Genomic DNA, 20,892 nt, shown 5'->3' with positions numbered 1-20,892 from the left:
AATGAATTGAGAGCATTTTCATGGTGGGCATGATAATGAATTTTAATGACTTTGCACTTCTTACAAATGTCAGTACTTTGATAATACACCTGATTGTTAAGCTTTCTGTGTAACCCTGTAGAGCTTAGTATCAGCATTTGGCATCACTTCACCACCACAGAAAATGTTCCATGGATAGAGGTTTGTGTTGAGAACCTGTTGCATCATCTGGAAGCAAGAGGAACACCGCTGTTAAATTGCATCTGGTCATGTTCACACCTTTGGCCTGCACCTGTCCACCTCTCCTATCCAGCCCCTAGTGTATATTGTTTGATTCCCTCATGTGAAGTGGATGTTGCTGGTTGGCAAACATTATTACCTGTCCCTAGTTCCCTTTGGGTAGGTGGTGTTGAGCTGCCTTCCTGAACTGTGCTGTTGATAGACCCACAATGCCATGAGGGAGGCATTACCAGGTTTTTGAGGCATCAAAAGTAAGAGAAAGGCAATATATTTCCAAGTTAGGATGCTGAGTGGCTTGGAGGGGAACTCACAGATGACGGTGTTTTCATGAACCTGCTGCTCTTGTCCTTCTGGATGGAAGTGGTCATGGGTTTGGAAGGTGCTGTTTAAGGATCTTTGGTGAATTTCTGCAGCGTATCTTGTAGATGCTGCTGCTACTGAGAATCAGTGGAGGAAAGAGTGGAAGCCTGTGCACATGGTGCCAGTCAAGCGAGCTGCTTTGGCCTGGATGGTGTACAGCGACAAGGCATGGATGGTGTGAGCAAGCAGACATTTGAGACGTCTGTGAGGGCTAAGAGAGCAGGCAAACAGTTCTGAGATATAGCCTGGTCCAATCTGTGAGCTGGCTCATTTTTCATACTTGCAAAATGCCCCTTTTGAAACTTTCTAATTATAATCGCCAGTGCAAACTGCAATTCAATTCTATTCTTTCAACATGCCCTGCCAGTATTGGACAGGTGCAGTGGTTGAAGGGTGCATGTGTCTGGTGCTTGTGCCTGGGTTAAGGTTTAATCAAATTTAACATGGAATTTGTTCAGAGCCAGCGGTGAGCTGAAATTGCCAGGTATTCGCTTTTGTTTCCATGTCGAGATTTCTTGATGCTCAGCTTCTTTGGTGAGTTTGAAATGATTTTAATAAGTCATGGAGTGCTGTTGAAAAGATATTTAATAAGTAATGATCCCTCTTAATTGGCAACTCCCCACTGCTCCCTGATTAACTCACCATGTTTCTTGGGAAAAGCATAGAAGATGATGTGAGATGATCTCAACGTCAAGATGGACTTCATTGGATTTCTCGTCCAATTCTGCCAAAACCTCCCTTAGCCCACATCACTCTGACCCTGTAGGATTCAACCCATGTCAGCCACCAGGGTTCAGTTAGCTTCACTGGGAAGTCTACCATCTAGTGATATACTCATTGAGCAAGAAGCATAGTCTCCTGTTGTTAAAATCTCATCACTGCAGTAAACTATATGAAGTACATGGAAAAAGCAGATGGTAAAGATTCACAGCCGGTAATGCTTCTGAGTCTAATGCCTGCAGTGCAGAAAATTGCATCATGTTAATGTCTGAGGAGATGCTGCGAGCCCCACTTCTAATCAATACAGCAGATCAAATAGCAACACAACTTCAAAACTGCATAAAATGTTGTGAAGGGTCAGAGTGACCTGCATTGATGCAATGTTCTACAAAGCAGTTTCATTAGATCAGCCATACCGTTCAGGCAAGTTCTCTTTTCAGCTGAACTATGATATGGTTTTCCATTATTGACTGAAAGAAAGATAACAGAGACTTGTTAGAAACTTCCTTCAAGATAAACCTCTTCCCTCCGATTCCCAGAAGAACATGAACAGGATTGCCACATTCCTTACTGTCTTGTACCATATTGAGGAGAAATACCCAGCAACCCCAGCAATAAATCAACTTCAAACTGACTGCCTTACACTGTACTGATTGGGTAATAAGCTGTGCTCCCTGGTGCAGTCACCAGTAGATGTCTGATCCAATCACCTTGTCTGTGAAGCAGCCTTTCACAGAAGTTTATAAATATACCTCATTCTCACAGTTACTAAATTGAATTCCCAAATTGCTTCAGGAGAGTATATTGAAAACAAAATACATTCTTTGTACTGCAAGTCAACCTTGCATGATTAGTCTTGGATCAATGAGATTCTGGAGACTGTGGCTGATCCCTTTGGAAAAGTCCATTTCATGGACAGTTGGTGTTTGTGCTGTCACCTCTAAGCTAAACTGCCAGAAACTAGAAATATCAGGGCTTAAAAATAACATCATAGGGAAGCATATGGATATGACTTAGAAATGTAGCTTTCAGTCTCGAGTAATGAGTCACAATGTTATTATTCTCACTCCTCACACAATGAAAGATATTTGTTGTTCACGTTTGGTCTACAGCTGATTACGACCTCAACTGGTTAAACGACAATTGCATACTTTCAGATTAAAGGCTGCAGTACATAAAAAATATAATCAACGTTTTTCGGTATTTAAGAATACAAATGCTTATCCAATGTACAATTTTATAGATTGACACTTTCTTGCACAGAGATAGCAACATCTGAAATGTTGTTCAAAAAAGGAAAAACATCTCTATTAGACTCTGCTAATATAAAACATCAAATGTAAGATGAAGATCGACATGTCTGTGAGTTCTTAAGGGGAGATGCACTAAAACCTGAGTATGAGGGAGGCTTGGAGTAATTCACTTCCTGATTACCCAAAACCTGTTTACAATGTACAAGGCACAAGTCAGTAATGCGATAAAATATTCCCAACTGATTGGATGTGTTTAGGAACATTTAGGAAGTTTGACACCATCCTAGACAAAGTAACCTGCTGGATCAGCACCTATTCACCATATTAACCATAGATTTCCTCTTTCATTGGAGCTAAGTGGCAGCGGTGTGTACCATCTACCAGATGTAGTGTAACAAACTGCCAAGGCTCCTTTTACTGCACCCTCTGTGTGACCTCTCACACTGAGAAGCACAAGGGAAGCTCAGGAACACCATCACTTACAAGTACCTAGCTAGGTTGAAAAATGTCCATTTTGCAGAAGACGTACTGGATATCTTAAAACATATAAAGGTGGATAAATTCCTGGGAAATTTGTGAGAATCCAGACAAGTTATTGTTGGGCACCTTACTGAGATATTTGTGTCATCGATAGCCACCGGTGAGGTGCCAGAAGACTGGAGGTTGGCTAACGTGATGCCACTATTTAAGAAAGGTGGAACAGAAAAGCCAGGGAACTATAGGCCGGTGAACCTGACATCAGTGATGGGCAAGTTGTTGGAGGGAATGCTGAGGGACAGGATTTACATGCATTTGTAAGGCCAAGGACTGATTAGGGATAGTTAACATAGCTTTGTGCATGAGAAATCATGTTCACTAATTTTACTGAATGTCTTTGAAGAAATAACAAAGAGGATTGATGAGGGCAGAGTGGTGGATGTGATCTACCTGGACTTCAGTAAGGCCTTCAACAATGTTCCAAATGGGAGACTGGTTAACAAGGTTAGATCACATGGAATACAGGGAGAACTAGCCATTCGGATACAGAACTGGTTTGAAGGTAGGTGACAGAGGGGGTGGTGGAGGGTTGCTTTTCAGACTGGAGGCCTGTGACCAGTGGTGAGCCACAAGGATCGATGCTGGGTTTACGGCTTCTCATCATTTATATAAATGATTTAGATGAGAACATAGGAGTTATCATTAATAAGTTTACAGACGACACCAAAATTGGAGGTGTAGTGGATACTGAAGAAGGTGACCTCAGAGAACAATGGGACCTGGATCAGATGGGCCAATGGGCTGAGGAGTGGCAGATGGAGTTTAATTTAGACAAATGTGAGGTGCTGTATTTTGGAAAGGAAAATCAGGACTTACACACTTAATGATAAGGTCCTAGGGAGTGTTGCTGAACAAAGAGACCTTGGAATACAGGTTCATAGTTCCTTGAAAGTAGAGTTGCAGGTAGACAGGATAGTGAAGAAAGCATTTGGAATACTTGCCTTTATTGGTCAGTACATTGAGTATAGGAATTGGGAGGTCATGTTGTGACTGTACAGGGCACTTTTCAGGCACCTTTTGGCACACCGTGTTTAGATTAGATTAGATTCCCTACAGTGAGGAAATAGGCGCTTTGGCCCAACAAGTCCACACCGACCCTCCGAAGAGTAACCCACCCAGACCCATTTCCCTTTGACTAATGCACCTAACACTATGGGCAAGTTAGCATGACCAATTCACCTGACTTGCACATCTTTGGAGTGTGGGAGGAAATCAGACCGCTCAGAGGAAACCCAAGCAGACACAGGGAGACTGTGTAAACTCCACACAAGCAGTCGCCCAAGGCTGAAATTGAACCTGGGTCCCTGGTGTTGTGAGGCAGTAGTGCTAAACACTGAGCCATTGTACCGCTCCAAATCTGGTCTCCTTCCTATTGGAAGATTATTGTGAAACTTGAAAGGGTTCAGAAAAGATTTACAAGGATTTTGCCAGGGTTGGTGGGTTTTTGAGCTACAGGGTGAGGCTGAATAGGCTGGATTATTTTCCTGGTGTGTTGGGAGCTGAGGTGCATTCTTAAAGAGGTCTATAAAGTCATGAGGAACATGAATAGAGTAAATAGACAAAATCTTGTCCCTGCTGTGGGGGAGTCTCGAACTAAAGGGCATAGTTTTAAGGTGACAGGACAAACATTTAAAATGGACCTTATGGGCAACTTTTTCATTTAGTTGGTGATGTGTGTATGGAATGAGCTTCCAGAGGAAGTGGTGGAGGCTGGCACAATAACCATTTAAAAGGCATCTTGATGGGTATATGAATAGGAAGTATTCAGAAGATTATGGGCCAATTACTGGATTAGTTTAGGATATCTGATCAGTATTGAAAATTGAACTGAAGGCTCCATTTCCGTGCTGTACATCTCAATGACTCTATGACTCTATAATAGCCAAGGTCTTTTCGCCAGGGTAAGGGAGTCCAAAACTAGAAGGCATAGATTTAATGTGAGAAAGGAAAGATTTAAAAGGGACCTAATTGGGAACATTTTCACACAGAGGATGGTACGTGGCAAATGGGACTAGATTAATTTAGGATAACTGGTCAGCATGGATGGCCTGTTTCTGTGCTGTACAGCTCAGTGACTCTATGACTCTAAGTCACAAACCACATGACTTGGAAATACATTGCCATTCTTTCAAAACTGCTGTTTTAAATTCATGGAAGCCCACCCCTAATGGAACTGAAATTCAATCATCGCAAAAGGCAGCTCACCACCTTCTCGAGGGTAATTAATGAAGTGAAATTAATGCTTGCCTTGCCAATGTGACTCATGAATGAATGTTTTTATAAAATTATCAAATGAAAACAGTACCTCAGTGTTTAACAAAGTTCTTTGAAGCACAAACTCAGAGAGGGTGATGGTAGAAGTGATAATGTCACTGAGATGACTAAGCCAGAAACCCAGGCTAATGTTCTGTTGACAAATGTTCACATTCCATCCTAGCAGTTGGGTGAATTTAAATGTGATCAGTATATCTTGAATAACTCTCAGTAATGGTGACCATGAGGTCATTGACAATCAGTGCAAAAACCCACTTGGTTCACTAGTGTCTTTCAGAAATGGAAATCTGCCATCCTTAGCTGGTCTGGCCTACATGTGATTCCACACTCACACCAATGTGGTTTAATCTTAACTGTTCTCTGAATTGACCTAACAAGCCACTTAGTTCAAGGGCAATTAGGGATGGGCAATAAATGTGTGTCTTCGGGCTGTGGAGTGGGTTGCTAGGGCTGATTGCCTGCCCCCCCTTCAGCGGTTATGTTAGCGCCTGGGTGTCTCTGGAGAGGGAGCACGCGGTGACCACCAACACCCTTGAGCTGTTTGGGGAGAGGTGGGTACCACAGGGAGTGGAGTGTATTATTTCCCCCTCCAATTCTATTTTGATTTAACTCTTGCCCTCCCCTTCACTGTTTGATCACACAGCATTGCCCTTTGATGTGAAGGGCACTGCTTGTCACTGGCCACTCGGGTGTTTCCTTTCTTTCTGGTGGTGGAAATTGAATAAAGATTTGTACACCTTGCACCTTTCACAGTATCTCACACCTGTACACACATGACATAGGGAAAAATGAACCCTACCGCAGTTAGGTGGTTGTGTGGAGGTAAGCAAAAATAAAAGAACAGGAGTGTCAAAAAAAATGTGTGCCTTAGAAGGACATTGCTTGTCACTGGCCACTCTGGTGTTTCCTTTCTACCTATTGTTGGAAAATGAACAAGGATGTATACACCTGTTGTTTTTCATTGTGTCTTACATCTGCACATATACAACGTGGATGCAAGGGAAAATATAAGCACTACTAGGTGGTAGTGTGGGGAATAGAAAAAGAAAATAAAAGAAAAAGAAAGAAAAAATATAAACATGACATTTCGAATCTCCTCAGTTTAGGAGACTGACTCTGCTGGAAAAAAATAAATAAATGCATGTCAATGCTCACATTCCAGGAGAGGGAAATAGAATGGATTTACATCCATTTACATTTACATTTTTGTATCACTTACATCTTTTAAATACATTTTTTGCCAAAGTGTAGTCAACAGCTAGTTGCTGTATCCATTTTTCAATACAAATCCATGTTCCAAAACTACCCATCTGTCATCTGTTCCAAAATTCCAAACTCTGCAACTGTCATTTACCCTCCTCTGATAGTTTATCCTCATGTTTATTGACAAGAAAGTATTGCAATCATAAGCATTACTGCTTCTCATTCTTTTCTCTGACTGTCGAGCAACATTTAATTCATTTTATAAATAATTTAAGTTATGGCCTTGACTTGTATTTCTATGTCTACCAGAACTACAATAGCTTGACCATCGGATATCCTTTTGTTTCCCAATGTGCAAGTGACTTTGTGGACACTACAATTATATGCAAAGGCTTTGTTAATCTCCCTTCTTTCACCTCTTTCCGTCAGATGCTGTTTGGCCATCATCCTGACCAGTCAGCTAGTAGGAAAACTTACCAGTCCTCTCTCTGATTCTTATCAATTGATATTGTTAATACTTGGCGAATATAGTCTGATGAGAAACAGCAGGTTTTGTTAAGGGATACAATAACCTTCTGACAGAATAAATTGCAGATTCACTGACTTCTCAAAAATAAGTGTCTTATCATGCTCTATGTCAAGTTTAATTTGTGTCTTTTCCATGAAGGTTTACTCAAAAGCATACATATCTCACGAGAGAATACATCAGTATTTATAAAATGGCTTTTTGCAATTACTTTACATGAAGTGCAGCTCTTTTTAATGACCTTCATCTGTTGCCAACACCAAATCTGAAGTAAGTTGTTCTTTTCTATGCTGATCCACAAGAATTGAAGTAATGTTTTAACTAATATGTTCCACACTGCTGAAGTGCAAGTGTTATATAGCACTTCACAGTTACAGTATTGTTGTTAACACACTGAGTACAGCACTACAACTCTGAGAGTAGGAAATTCACTTCAATTCATTATCAATCTTTATTCTCTTCCAATAACTTTCTGAATTAGGTGCATTTTCAGGATCCACCCTCTCTGTTTTGCAGTTTGTGGGTTCCAACTCTGTTTTCTGCTGGAGTAGCCAGTTCTACAACATGTGCTTTCAAATTCAATCTGCCTGTTTCTAATGCTTGCATTTTGTTAAAACTACATGCAGTGTCTTGTCTACTTTGACATGATTGGATCATCTGGTTCTTTGTAACTCCAAAGAATATGCCACTAGGATTGACGGAAATAATTCTTTCCCTATTACTTTATTTCAGAGAAGCAGATATCTGGTCGAATCTCTACATGGAAGAACCCCTACAGTGTGTAAACAGGTCCTTTGGCCCAATAAGTCCACATTAATCTTCTGAAGAGTAACCCACCCAGACCCATTCCCCTACATTTTACCCCTGACTAATACATCTAACCTACACATCCCTGAACACTATGCACAATTTAGCATGGCCAGTTCTCCTAACCTGCACACCTTTGTGATTGTGAGAGGAAACCGGAACATCCGGAGGGAACCCATATAGACACAGGGAGAATGTGCATACTCCACACAGACAGTCACCCAAAGCTGGAATTCAACCCAGGTCCCTGGCACTGTGAGGCAGCAGTGCTAACCATTGAACCACGCTCCATGCCACAATCACCAAATAGAACCAGAAATCTGGGCACAGTCCAACAATTCAAACATATCGTTCTGATCCAGTGATCCCCAAATTGAATCTGATACAATCCATGATGCAACCCATTGAAGATGCAATTGTGGGCGACATGGTGACTCGGTGGTTAGCACTGCTGCCTCACAGGGCCACGGACCTGGGTTTGATTCCCATCTCGGGTGATGGTCTGTGTGGAGTTTGCACATTCTCCCCATGGCTATGTGGGTTCCTGTGGATGCTCCCGTTTCCTCCCATGATCCAAAGATATGCAGGTCAGATGAATTGGCCATGCTAAATTGCCCATAGTATTAGGTTCATTAGTCAGGGGTGAATATAGGGTAGGGGAATGAGTCTGGGTGACTTATTCTTTGGAGGGTTGGCATGGACTTACTGGGCTGGAGGGCCTGTTTCCATACTGTAGGGAATCTAATCTAAAGTCTATGATATAATCCTCCAACAATTCGTCTCTTCAAAACCGAAGCCTAACCATGCCTCATAGGCAGACATTTATTTTTAAAATTTTATCCAAAACCTTTAATGGAAAGTCCAAATTTTCTTCATTATCCAACAGACAACTAGCTCACAAAATATTTTATTTTTGTTATTCAATGTATTTAAATAAAGAGAACTCTATTTCATGTAAAGTTGCTGGAAAAAGCCATTTTATAAATACTGATGTATTCTCTGGTGAGATACATTTGTTGTTGAGTAAACCTTGTATGAAACAACAGTGCCAATGCCGTTATTTGTTTTCTCAATAATAGGTGCAACCTATCCACTTACTCACATAATTCTACAATTTTTCTTCATTTGTATAAATGATTTAGATGTGAATTTAGGAGGTATTGTTAATGAGCTTGCAGATGATATCAAACTAGGTGGTGTGGTGGACAGTGAAGAAGGTTATCTCAGAGTACAATGGGATCTTAATCAGATGGGCCAATGGGCCGCAGAGTGGCAGATGGAGTTAACTTAGATTGATGTCAAGATGTTCCATTTTGCTAAGGCAAACCAGGACAAGACTTATACAGTTAATGGTCAGGCCCCGGGGAGTGTTGCAAACAAAGAGACCTGGGGTGCAGGTACATAATTCCTTGAAAGTGGAGTCGCAGGTAGTTAGGGTGGTGGAGAAGGCATTTGACACATATGCCTTCACTGTTCAATGCATTGAGTATAGGAGATGGGATGACATGCTGCGGCTGCACAGAACATTTAAAAGTACAAGCCACTTTTAAAATACGGTGTTCAATTCTGCTTTCCCTGCTATAGGAAGGATATTGTTAAACTTGAAAGTGTTCAGAAAGAATTTACAAGGATATTGCCAGGATTGGAAGGTTTGAGCTACAGAGAGAGGCTGAAAAGTCTGCAGCTTTTTTCTGTGGAGTGTCAGATGCTGAGGGGTGACCTTATTGAGGTTTATAAAATCATGAAGGATATGGATAGCGTGAAGAGCCCAAGTCGCTTTCCAAGGGTAAGGGAGTCCAAAGCTAGAAGGCATTGGTTTAAGGTGGGAATGGAAGGACTTAAAAAGGACTTTTTCATGCAGAGAGTGGTGCATGTTTCGAATGAGCTGCCAGAGGATGCAGCGGAGGAGGGTACAATTACAGCATTTAAGAGGCATCTGGATAGGTAGATGAATATGAAGGGTGTAGAAGGATTTGGGCCAAATGCTGGCAAATGTTTAAGAACAGTTTAGGATATCTGATCAGTGTAGCCATGGTGGACCAAAATGTTTGCTTCCATGGTGTAGAACTCTACGACTATAACTTGCCAAATGATTCACAGTGTGAGAACACTGGGGAATAATTGCACCAGAATAAAAACAGCAAATTACTGTACTGTAAAGAAGTATCGGCGAGAGGAAAAAAAAGCTAACATTTCTGATTCATGTCATTGTGGACATCAACTTGAAATATTAACTCTGTCACTTCCTCCATAGTTATTGCTTGATAATTTGCATTTGTTCTCTACCATTTTGTATAATACCATTAGGTTTGTGGTTTCTATCTGATTTGTTTCTTACCTTCAAAACCACACCTTCAGTTAACCATCTTCTACTGTCATGTTTTATTCCAAAACACCTATTGGTGAAGGATAGAACTGGAGCCAATCCTGTCATATTTGCATTACATTTATTGCAATGCTAAACATTACAAGCATACTTTTTCTGCCCTCGACGACCAGGGTTTTAGTTTGTCGCTACTCTGTCTTTAAGTAACCTTACACAAGTTAGTGCCTTTTGGAAAGGAGTTGTGCTGTAACAAAAATACAAATTTTCAAGGAAGTTGTGATGACCCCTACAAGGCTGATGGGGAATCTCTAGTCAATCTCCCTCTGGGGCTCAGTGTGAATGAGTTGTCTTGCTAACTGCAAATGGTCTGTCCAGCTGGAGCTAATACCTGAGCAGACCCAACCTTTTGGCTAAGCAAAGTCTGAAAATGCTGGACTCCTGATTTTGGAAGCTAAGGAGACTCAAGCCTAGTTAATACCTGCAAGGGAGACCACTAGGAAATATTTGTGGCCCTTCTGTCACAGGAGTAATGTACGTACCACAGGACTGGGAGGTCCAGGTTCAAGAACCACCTGCTTTAGAGGGTTGTAATAACAACTTCGAACAGGGTGATCAGAAAAATAGGTTAATAAGAATTAAAATAGACTGGTGGTGACTATTAGGTTATAAAACATAGCCGTGGTGATTTTGATGATGGGAAAATTGTTCAACCGTGTGTGTTAATGCTCCTGTATAGGGGGACAAAAAATAGTTTACAAGAAGCAGACCCATGGTGCTCTTGTGGCACAGTGGTGGTGTCCCTATCTCTCAGCAAGGAGACCTGGGTGTTATGGACTAAGCCAGGCCCCCTTAAAACATTTCAAGAAGGTAGCCCACACCCTAATTTTCCCAGCTGTTTTAGGCAGGTGTTATGATATCCCAGGAATGATGCAGCTGGTCACACCACTAGGCTTCAAAGTAAAAGAGAATTAATTTACACACCATGGATTGAAACACGAGCAAAAGGAAACACAATTTAGAACAACACCTATTTGAAAATCCAACTGACACAATATCCGCTGAAACGTAACAAAGGAACTGTTCTAATTTCCTGCAACATACCCATAAACACACTCCTTAGCAAAAAAAAAGGTAAATTCAAACACAGGTTTGCACAGGAGAAATGTTAGAGAGAGAGAGAGAGTCAGCCAGAAAACCTCTGTTGAATCAGGAAACCTTTTCTTCCTAGCAGCTTTCCTTGACCACCAGCTTCGAACCGACTGCTTGCTAAAACCCTGAACTAGGAGATCTAGCCACTCCCCTTTCATTCTACAAGTTTTTTTTTAATCCCTAAAAGGCTTCCTCTTTGCCTTAGGCAATATCTGTTAGCCATTAGCAAAGTGCCTTCACCCAGACAAATCAGACTCTCTGCCTTTTACAACCCCTCTTGAAAAACCTAAGGGCAACATAACTTTGCTAAAGGAGCAGCATCGTCACATGTGTTTAAGTCCCAGCTGCTCCAGAGACTGTCATAACATCTGTTATCTGTTGATTTGAAAGTAGATATGTAAAAAAATAAAGGAGTCCTAATGCCCAGGTGTCATTGGAGAGAGAGTACATAGTGTCCATCGATGTTCTTAATGTAAACTTCCAATGGCTACATGGGTGATTTACTGGTAGTGGTTAATGGTTAAAACCAAAACAAAGTCAAGATGATTTGGTGATGGGAAAGTTATTCAGTTGTGTGTGAAAGTATTTCTGGATATAGTGAAAAAAAAGGAAAAGCAGATCTGGAGATGGATCTGCAAAGCTGACAGACCCTGGCTGGGAGTAGTCTATGTACGTCTCAGGTATTTTTGTGTTCAACAATAAACAATGCACCTTTCCACACAGGCTTGCTGTGTAATTACTTGAGCTTAAAAAAATTAAATTTACATTCTTGCGTTGATAATATACTTTAGTTCCCTCAATACCATCTGATCCCACTGTCGTTAATTATATTGAGGTTCAGTAAAGATCGATTTTACATCAACCACCTCCATCCATTCAGATACAATTAATGAAGAATTAATATTCACACTTATGGGGTCTGTTTTATTTATGGAAAGGCTTCCTCTTTGTCTTCAGAGGAATCACATCTCTTTTTGTTTTGGTCCTCAGTGCCTTCAGCATGATCTCCAAGGAACAGTTAGAAAAGCTGGAAAACTGCCTTCCCACATCGCCCTGGCAAGTTCTTGCCTCTGGAATTCATCACAAGGATCTTTCTTGCAACAAGGATTTCTTTTGATGGAGAGCCTTCATTTACACAGTGTGGATCACCATCATATTCTTATTATAATTGGCTAGAAAACACAAAAGCTGGGTACTAATGCCAATGCTAAGTTCAGGAGCAATGGCAAAGTCTACTGCAAAAGTTAATGGTTCCTTAATCTGTTCCTGACTTTCCCACTTGTATGCTGGTTTGTTCTATTAAGATTTCATTCACTGGATAAAAATCAATGTATCAAAATATCTCTCAGGCTCATATCATTAAGGAATATGATTAAATAAAGATTAATGATAGATATGCATCAACGATACTGGCAAGCTGTTATTTGAAAATAGATCTAATCCTTAAACACAGTTAAATAATTAGTGTGATACTTCATTACACTCTGTGTCTGTATATAACAGCAAAGGTATGTGTGTGATCATTAATTACACCTATCACGACCTATCCCTAGTTTTCTTAGAAAATTGATAACATAATAGGGAAAGAATAACTTTGGCAAGGAAGCCATCTTAGGGCTTTAATTACCAAATTCTCTGCCGTAGTTGGAATATTGGCAGAGAAAATACTTTTCAATTACCACACTTCAATTAATTTTGCATTAACATTTGATGAATCTCAGAGTAACTCCTATATAAATCAAATAGTGTACACCGGGAATTGCAATAACTGAGATATCGTATGTCTATTTCACCACAAGGTGCCAAAAAGGAACATATCCCTGCAGCAGGAGGTATTATATGCTTTGTTGGTTTGCCAGCTCAATGCAGGAGTCCTCGGCACATGCAAGTTTATATCAGTAGAAAATGGTTCCTGATGATTTTTACATATGATTCATAATGGCAAAATTTCCAGTACTTGGCAAAAGTTCTGGCAACTCTGCAGTTTCAAGCAAGTGGAACTGAAATACATGAACACTAGACAAATACAGGCAAATAATTATAAATTCACAGTACAGCTTGAAGGAACTGTCTTTAGTTTAATGGACTCTGTAATATTTAATGTAATTAAACCAAACAATTCATTGAGCAATACAGTCAATCAGTGATTAGGTCTGATGCTGAGTTATGCAAATGTTATGAGCTTTTCATTCATCCAAGTGCAGTGTGGAATTAGCTGATCTCAGCCAGGATTTTCCAGGTTAGGAACTTAAAGAATTAGAGTTGCCACTTTCAGCACAACCTATTAACTCCAGTCAGAAGATATAGTTTTATAACTGAGAGGGTACAAATAGAATCAGATCAGTGAAACTTCCTCTGCATTTGTACTGACTGATTTGGAGAATAAAGCAAATACCTGCTGTAAAAGTTCAGGGAAATTCAGATTTGAGTGTGCAATGCCAGAAAGGTTTTGATCTTATATTGTTGTTCATTGGTCCCTTAGGCTAAGGAGCAATGACTATGAACTTCTTATAAACCCACTGCAGGAAATCTTCCTCATCCCGAAACCATGACGTCTGTGGAGCAAGATAGGGTGACAAGGATAATGTCAGATTCTCTACAGTAAGAAGTGTTCTCCCAATTTTATCCTCAAGCTTCTCGTTAAATCGCACTAGTTACATTTCGCTTCCAAAATGCTGCTTCTTCACCATGAGAGTAGATAGCGCAAATTCTGAACAAGCAAAATAGACCTGGTACGAGGCTGAGGAACCCAGCATCTATTGGGAGAGAAACAGAGTTAATATTTCAAGTCCAGTATGACTCTTCTTTAATACTTGAGTTCTAAAGAAGAGTCATACTGTATTTGAAAGACTAACTGTTTCTTTTTTCACAGATGCTGCTAGACCTGTGGAGTTTCTCCAGTGTTCTGTGTTTGGTTCAGATTTCCAGCAAGCACAGTATTTTGCTTTGCTTAAAAGACTGCTGCTCCCTGAATACCCATCCCAGACTTTATGCCACTCTTATTGTGTTCACAACCTGTGGTGATGCTGCTCCTTTAACAAGGTTATGTTATCCTTGGGGGTTTTTTCAGGAGCTCGTAAAGGCACATGTTCTGAAATGTCTGGATTGAGCTACTTGAGGAAGCTTTTAAGTTAAAAGAGAAACACTTGTACAATGAAAGGGGGCAGCCAGTTCTCCCAGCTCAGCTTTTTTTTTGCTTAGATGTGGTTTGAGTTTCAGCAGTCTGGCTGTTCACAGCAAGTAGTCAGTCAATGTTGGTCAAAGAAACAGCTATATGGAAGAAGGTGTTCCATACTGAATCTCTCTGCCATCTCTTTCTCTGACATCTCTCGTGTAAGACCCTGTGTTTAATTTTGCCTTTTGTGCCACTTGATGTTTATAGGGATTTGAAACAGCATCATTAAATTGGGATAGTCTATTGGGTTTTTGGATAGGTTAAGTTATTCTACATTCTGTGCTCTTTTTTGTTTGCGTTTCATTCAGTAAATGTTGCAAATAAATTCTGTTTTGTTTAAAACTAAATGGTTGGGCCAGCAGCTTCCCTCCTGGAATATCCACATTACACCTGCTTAAAACAACTCACCAAGTTAGGGTCTGGGCTACTTTATTGAAATATTTTGAGGGTGTCTAGCCTGGTCTGACCTCTTTAACCATTCATCCACACATCATTACATTGACAAATGACCAGGCTCACCACATCATTGTATCTGGTCTCAGATGAACTCACACACCACTGCAGGTCTCCAATAAATTTCTTTGGAGCTGAAAATGCCTACAACTTGCAGCTGTAACAAGGACAGAATGCCCCTGGTGCTCACCTTCCACCCTACCAACCTTTGCATAAACCAAATCATCCGCTGACATTTCCGTCACCTCCAAACGGACCCCACCACCAGGGATATATTTCCCTCCCCACCCCTTTCCGCCTTCCGCAAAGACCGTTCCCTCCGTGACTACCTGGTTAGGTCCATGCCCGCCAACAACCCACTGTCCCATCGTGGCACCTTCCCCTGCCACCGCAGGAAGTGCAAAACCTGCGCCCACACCTCCTCCCTTACCTCCATCCAAGGCCCCAAAGGAGCCTTCCACATTCATCAAAGTTTTACCGGCATATCCACTAATATCATTTATTGTTTCTGTTGCTCCCAATGCAGTCTCCTCTACATTGGGGAGACTGGGCGCCTCCTAGCAGAGCGCTTTAGGGAACATCTCTGGGACACCCGCACCAATCAACCATACTGCCTTGTGGCCCAACATTTCAACTCCCTCTCCCACTCAGCCGAGGACATGGGGGTCCTGGGCCTCCTTCACCACTGCTCCCTTCCCCACCCCACTCACCTATTGTACTCTATGCTACTTTCTCCCCATCCCCACCCTCCTCTCATTTATCTCTCCACTCTTCGGGAACTCTACCTGTATTCCTGATGAAGGGCTTTTGCCCGAAACGTCGATTTTCCTGTTCCTCAGATGCTGCCTGAATTGCTGTGCTTTTCTGGCACCACTCCAATCCAGAATCTGGTTTCCAGCATCTGCAGTCATTGTTTTTACCTATATCAAGATTAGGGCCAATCAAGCATAGTAGTGGGAAGTTGTGCGTGGAGTCAGAGGAGATGGGGAAGGACGAAATGAATACTTTTCATCAGTATTCACCTCGAAAAAGACAATGTGATTGAGGTGAATACTGAGATACAGGCTACTAGACTAGATGGGATTGATGTTCACAAGGAGGAGGTGTTCTGGAAAGTGTAAAAATAGATAAATCCCCTGGGCTGGATGGGATTTATCCTAGGATTCACTGGGAAACCAGGGAGGAGATTGCCGAACCTTTGGCTTTGATCTTTATGTCGTCATTGTCTACAGGAATAGTGCCAGAAGACTGGAGATAGCAAATGTTGTTCCCTTGTTCAAGAATGGATGTCAAGACAGCCCTGGTAATTATAGACCTGTGAGCCTTACTTTGGTTGTGTATAAATTGTTGGAAAGGATTATTAGAGATAGGATTTATAATCATTTAGAAAGGGATAAGTTGATTAGGGATAGTCAATACAGTTTGTGTAGGGTAGGTTGTGTCTCACAAACCTTACTGAGTTCTTTGAGAACGTGACCAAACAGGTGGATGAGGGTAAAGCACTTGATGTGATGTACACGATTTCAGTAAGGCATTTGATAAGGTTCCCCACGGGTAGGCTAGTTTACAACATACAGAGGCATGAGATTGAAGGTGTTTTTGCGGTTGGATCAGAAATTAACGAACTGACAGAAGACAAAGGTGGTTTGTGCGAAATATTCATTTTGGAGTTCAATTACTAGTGGTGTACCACAAGGGTCCACTATTGTTTGTCATTTTATAAATGACCTGGATGAGAGCATAGAAAGATGGATTAGTAAATTTGCAGATGACACTAGAGTCAGTAGAGTTGTGGATAGTGATGAAGGATGTTATAGGTTACAAAGGGACATAGGTAAGCTGCAGAGCTGGGCTGAGAGATGGCAAATGGAGTTTAATGCAGAAAAGTCTGAAGTGATTCATTTTGGAAGGAGTAACAGGATGCAAAGTATTGGGCAAATGGTAAGATTGAACAGAGCGATCTTAGTGTCCAGGTATATAGATCATTGAAACTTGCCACCCAGGTTGTTAGAGTTCTTAAGACGGCATATGGTGTGTTAGCTTTTATTGGCGGAGGGATTGAGTTTCGGAACCATGAGGTCATGTTGCAGCTGTACAAAACGCTGGTGAGCCAACACTTGCGTACAGCTCTAGTCATCGCTTTATAGGAAGGATGTAGAAGCTTTGGAAAGGAAAGGTTCAGAGGAGATTTACTAGGATGTTGCCTGGTTTGGAGGGAAGGTCTTATGAGGAAAGGCTGAGGGATTTGAGGCTGTATTCATTAGAGAGAAGAAGGTTGAGAGGTGACTTGATTGAGACATATTATATAATCAGAGGGCTAAATATGTTGGACAATGAGAGCCTTTTTCCTTGGATAGTGATGGCTAGCACGAGGGGACATAGCTTTAAATTGAGGGTTGATAGATATAGGACAGATGTCAGAGGTAGTTTTTTTTTACTCAGAAACTAGTTTGGGCATGGAATGCACTGCCTGCAACAGTAGTGGACTTGCCAACATTAAGGGCATTTAAATGGTCATTAGATAGGCATAGGATGAGAATGGAACAGTGTAGGTTAGATGGGCTTCAGATTGGTTTCACAGGGTTTCACATTTCCCACAGGGAAGAAATTCCAGCCTTTTGATTTAACAAAAGTGAAGGTATGAGAATATATTTCCAAGTCAGAATAGTGAGTGGTTTGGAGGGGAACTTGCAGGTGAAGATGTTCCTGTATACCTGCTGCCCTTGTCCTTCCAGATGGAAATGGTCATAGGTTCAGAAGGTACTGTCGAAGGAGTTTTGCTGAATTTCTGCAATGCGTCTTGTAGATAGTCCAACTGCTGCTACTGAGCATCAGTGATGGAGACACTAGGCGCTTATGGATGTGATGCCAATTAAGGAGGCTGCTTTGTCCGGATGGTGTCAAGCTTCTGGAGTTTTGTTGGAACTGCATCATCCAGGCAATTAGGGAGTATTCCAGCACACCCCTGACTTGAAGATGGTAAATGGCATTGGGGAGTCAGGAGATGAGTTACTCACGGTAGTGCTCTCAACCTCTGACCTGCTCTGTGTACAACTGGTGAGTTCAGTTCAGTTTTTGGTAAACAGTAATCCCCAGGATTTGATAGTGGGGGATTCAGGGACAGCTATGCCATTGAATGTCAAGGGAATGTGGTTAGATTGTCTTGTATTGGAGATGGTCATTTCCTAGCATTTGTGTGGCATGATTGTTCCTTGCTATTTGTTAGTCCAAGTTTGGAAATTGTCCAGGTCTTGTTGCATTTGAATATGGACTGCTTCATTGTCTGAGGTGTAGCAAATGGTGCAGAATATTGTGTAGTCATTAATGAACATCCACACTAATGATGGAGGAAAGGTCATTCATGAAGTAGCTGAAGGTGGTTGGGCTTAGGACTCTCTGCAAATTATTCCAAACATGGAGCATAGTGTTGCTGCAGATTGTGACATCCCCTAGAGTAAGACCTGTGGCCTGAAGGAGTGGTAGCCATCATATGCTAATGGTTTCCAAACTGCTCTAAGTTCTTATGCTGTTGCCATAGATCCAATGGAGACCTGTGTGGAAGCTGCCAATGTCAAGCCTGGGGACTATGATGGATGTTAGCAGTGCAATCTGTGCCAGATCAAACCACTTTACCACATCACCTTATGTAAAGTTCAGGGCTGCAGCCCAGGTCATGGATGTTGAAACAACGTTGACTTCCCTCAGGTGCGGAGTGCCATAAGCCGTGCCTATAATTGCATTATAGGTTCCGTATCACAAACTGGTTGATGTCGTAAACAGAAAAGGTCCTCCTCCCTCTACAAGGATCTCAGTGAGTCCCTCTCTCACTGCACCCCCCAGATCATCTCCTCTGCCCTGAAGACCTCTCCGCCCCCACCCCCTCTCCGACCTATCACCCTCACCCTCACCTCCTTCCACCTATTGTATTCCCAGCGCCCCTCCCCCAAATTCCCTCTCCCCTACCCTTTATCTCAGCCCGCTTGGCACACCAGCCTCATTCCTGAAGAAGGGCTTATGCCTGAAACGTCGATTCTCCTGCTCCTCGGATGCTGCCTGGCCTGCTGAGTTTTTCCAGCACCACATTTTTCAACTCTGGGCTTCAGCATCTGCAGTCCTCACTTTCTCCTCCGAAAAGTGGCTCACCCAGTCATTGAACAAATCATCTGTGATCATTGGTACCACAACAGAAAAGTCTGCTGGAAGCTGCCATAATTCCTCTATCCATAAGAGGTCTCAGATTCCTGGTTCAATTGCTCTTTTACAAAGGTTGTTCCTGTGAGATAAGGTTTACCCACTTCAACCATGGATGATGATTCCATTACACAGTCCCTCGACTGAGACCAAGTATACATATAGTGCTGCCCATTATTTCACCAGGGCTATCATGGAGTAGATAATAGGCCTCTTGAAGATGACCATCCGATGTTTCGATTGATCTTGGAGGGTGTTGCTTTGCAGCTGGGTAAGAGTGTGCTGCAGAATTATAGCATGTTGTACAGACAAGTAGGAGGATGTGATGGATGTTGCAGAGCTGAAAGAGCTGCAACAGTCTTCTGAGGAGGAAGAGGAGAATACTGAGAAGGAGGAGCATCAGGGGGATAGAGTGGAGAGGAGTTGGGCAAAATAACCGAGACAGGATTTAATTGATTAACTGAAATAATCGTTCATTGAGTGTAAATTTGTTCTTGCTTGAAAGGCAAGCAAACGCTGTTTAGTCTCACAACGATTTTTTTGTTTGTTCTTTCTTTGCTTTTCCAACTGTTCAATAAAAGTTAATATTCTCAACTGCTTGAAGGCTTTCCAATATGTGATGCTCACACATTGAACCATGATAAGATGGTATTGCTCTTCTGGGTATTAGGAAAAGAGCAGTATTCCTTCAGACAGGGTTGTATCATTAAATAATGCTAAGGCTGGCTCGCCCCTAGCTTTATTGTTGTAGTTTCAGTTTCAATGACAGTCAAACAGCCAGGTGTTGATGCAAGGTGGCAATAGAATGTGAGCTTCTATTTCCAGTGCAACATTATCCATGCCACCTTTGTGCTTTTAGAAGCTTTTCTTCTTCATTTTTCTCCCGTTGCTAGTACAGTGAAGACCTATTGCTGGCTGGCATCGTTTGAGTTGGTTCATAGCAGGACCTTAAATAAGGCACTGGTGGCAGACATCCTGTGAGATCCTGGCAGGGTTGAGTGTTCCCACTCTGGTGTGCACAAGATGGCGCAAGCGTAGCGTCGATAGAGGCATGGTGAAGACACGACATAGCAAAATGGAAACATAGAAAATAGGAGAGGAGTAGCCCATTCAGCCCTTTGAGCCAGCTCCACCATTCAATATGATCGTCGTTGTTCGTCCAACCCTGCTCCCACTTGGTCCCCATAACTTTTGATCCAATTAGCTCCAAGAACTATATTTAGTGCCTTCCTGGAAAATGTTTGATGTTTTGATTAAATGCAGTCAACACGGCTTTGTGAGGGGCAGGTCATGCCTCACAAACCTTATCGGGTTCTTTGAGGATGTGACTAGAAAAGTTGATTGAGGGTCGAGCTGTGGATGTGTTGTATATGGACTTCAACAAGGCATTTGATAAGGTTCCCCATAGTAGGCTCATTCAGAAGGTCAGGAGGAATGGGATACAGGGGAACTTAGCTGTCTGGATACAGAATTGGCTGGCCAACAGAAGACAGCGAGTGGTAGTAGAAGGAAAATATTCTGCCTGGAAGTCTGTGGTGAGTGGTGTTCCACAGGGCTCTGTCCTTGGGCCTCTACTGTTTGTAATTTTTATTAATGACTTGGATGAGGGGATTCAAGGATGGGTCAGCAAGTTTGTAGACAACACAAAGGTTGGAGGTGTCGTTGACAATATAGAGGGCTGTTGTAGGCTGCAGCAGGA

General features: G+C 41.9%; 1 long non-coding RNA gene across 1 annotated transcript in view; it reads left to right on the top strand.

Moving 5' to 3' along the window:
- Window positions 1-12,749, top strand: part of LOC122564294 — a 67,443-nt gene extending 54,694 nt beyond the window's left edge. The window contains exon 4 of the long non-coding RNA XR_006315863.1: window positions 12,365-12,749. This is a non-coding gene — a long non-coding RNA (uncharacterized LOC122564294). The remainder of the gene's footprint in view (window positions 1-12,364) is intronic.
- The last annotated feature ends 8,143 nt before the right edge of the window (window positions 12,750-20,892 follow it).

Source organism: Chiloscyllium plagiosum, chromosome 29, assembly GCF_004010195.1.
Source record: "Chiloscyllium plagiosum isolate BGI_BamShark_2017 chromosome 29, ASM401019v2, whole genome shotgun sequence".
Lineage (NCBI taxonomy): Eukaryota > Metazoa > Chordata > Chondrichthyes > Orectolobiformes > Hemiscylliidae > Chiloscyllium > Chiloscyllium plagiosum.
This window is presented reverse-complemented; position numbering and strand designations above follow the sequence as displayed.